This window comes from Mandrillus leucophaeus, unplaced genomic scaffold (genome assembly GCF_000951045.1).
Source record: "Mandrillus leucophaeus isolate KB7577 unplaced genomic scaffold, Mleu.le_1.0 Scaffold1, whole genome shotgun sequence".
In the NCBI taxonomy this organism is placed as follows: Eukaryota; Metazoa; Chordata; class Mammalia; order Primates; family Cercopithecidae; genus Mandrillus; species Mandrillus leucophaeus.
The window spans coordinates 16,842,368-16,843,730 of NW_012098097.1; the positions used below are offsets into that span (position 1 = coordinate 16,842,368).

A 1,363-nucleotide genomic window follows, 5' to 3' on the forward strand; every position below is an offset into this window, starting at 1 on the left:
GATCACAAGGTCAGGAGATCAAGACCATTCTGGCTAACACAGTGAAACCCCATCTCTACCAAAAATACAAAAAAAAAATAGCCAGGTGTGGTGGCGGGCGCCTGTAGTCCCAGCTACCCAGGAAGCTGAGGCGGGAGAAAGGCCTGAACCCTGGAGGCGGAGTGTGCAGTGAGCCGAGATTGCACCACTGCACTCCAGCCTGGGCGACAGAGCAAGACATCAAAAAAAAAAAAAGAAACAAAGAAAAAAAAAATACATATATATATCTCCAAAAGGTATTTTTTGTAACACATGTGGAAAAAAAGAGAAAAAAATCAAAGAAAAATGAATTTTGAAGTAAAAAAATAAAACACATAAAAATCCAAGCGGTCAGCTGAGCACACGGAAGGTCCTGGAGGGCTGCCGCCCAGGGAGGGCTTGGAAACTCCACGGCCCGTCCCCCACACCCTGTCCTGCGCTTGCCCTCATCTGTGTTCTTGGCAGTGTCCTTTACAGGGGTCCACAGCCCCGGGCAGTGGTGGTCCGTCAGGAACCAGGCTGCGCAGCAGGAAGCGAGCAGCAGGCAACCAAGCGTCCCCGCTGAGCTCTGCCCATCAGATCAGCAGCAGCGTTTCTGCCTGAAGGTTAGAAGGCCCAGACTCAAGCACGGTGGGGCTGGGGCAGTCTTGGGGACCGAGCCCTCGGCCTGTGGGATCTCACTCTGTCTCTAGGTAGATGGTGTCAGCCCCACATTCAGTCACAGAAGTCTTCTTCTGTGCTGACATCTGTCACGGTGTTAAGAGCGGAGAGGAAACATGGTTGGGGGTTTTCCCACACAGCTGCTAATGATTCAACTTGGACACCAACGCCTGCAACTCTTCTGTAAGCTTCTGGGTCAATTTCGTAAAAAGTATCCTGAGATTTGCAAGTCAAGCTGTTTTAAAACATTTTGCAACTACTTATCTGCATAAAGCAGAACTGTCCCAATTTACTGTTCCAAGTGAAACAAAGTAACTATAAATTAGATGCATGCAAAGCCACCAACTTCACCTGTAACACTGGCTAATTCCACTGACTTCCTCTGAGAGTAATGCGGGTGCTACTCCTGATGATGATGGTGGCATCACACACTCCACAGCACCTAACGTGTGTGCAGGCATTGATCTGTGTGTCTGACGCACCCCGACTCATTTTCACAATAGCCCCATGAGGCAGTCATTGTTATCAACCTTATTTCTTTTTTTTTTTTTTTTTGAGACGGTTTTTTTATATATTTTTTTTTTTTTTTTGAGAAGTAATAAAACTGATAAAATATGTTGCAACCAGACTCACAAAAAGTACTAAAGAAATTTTTCAGACTGAAAGAAAGTGATTACATATAGCA

The 1,363-nt window shown here is 46.1% G+C and overlaps 1 protein-coding gene across 2 annotated transcripts in view; it reads right to left on the minus strand.

Annotated features, from left to right (window-relative positions):
- The window catches only part of WDR45B (WD repeat domain 45B), a 34,883-nt gene that overhangs the window by 32,034 nt on the left and 1,486 nt on the right, over positions 1–1,363 (minus strand). The window lies entirely within an intron of this gene.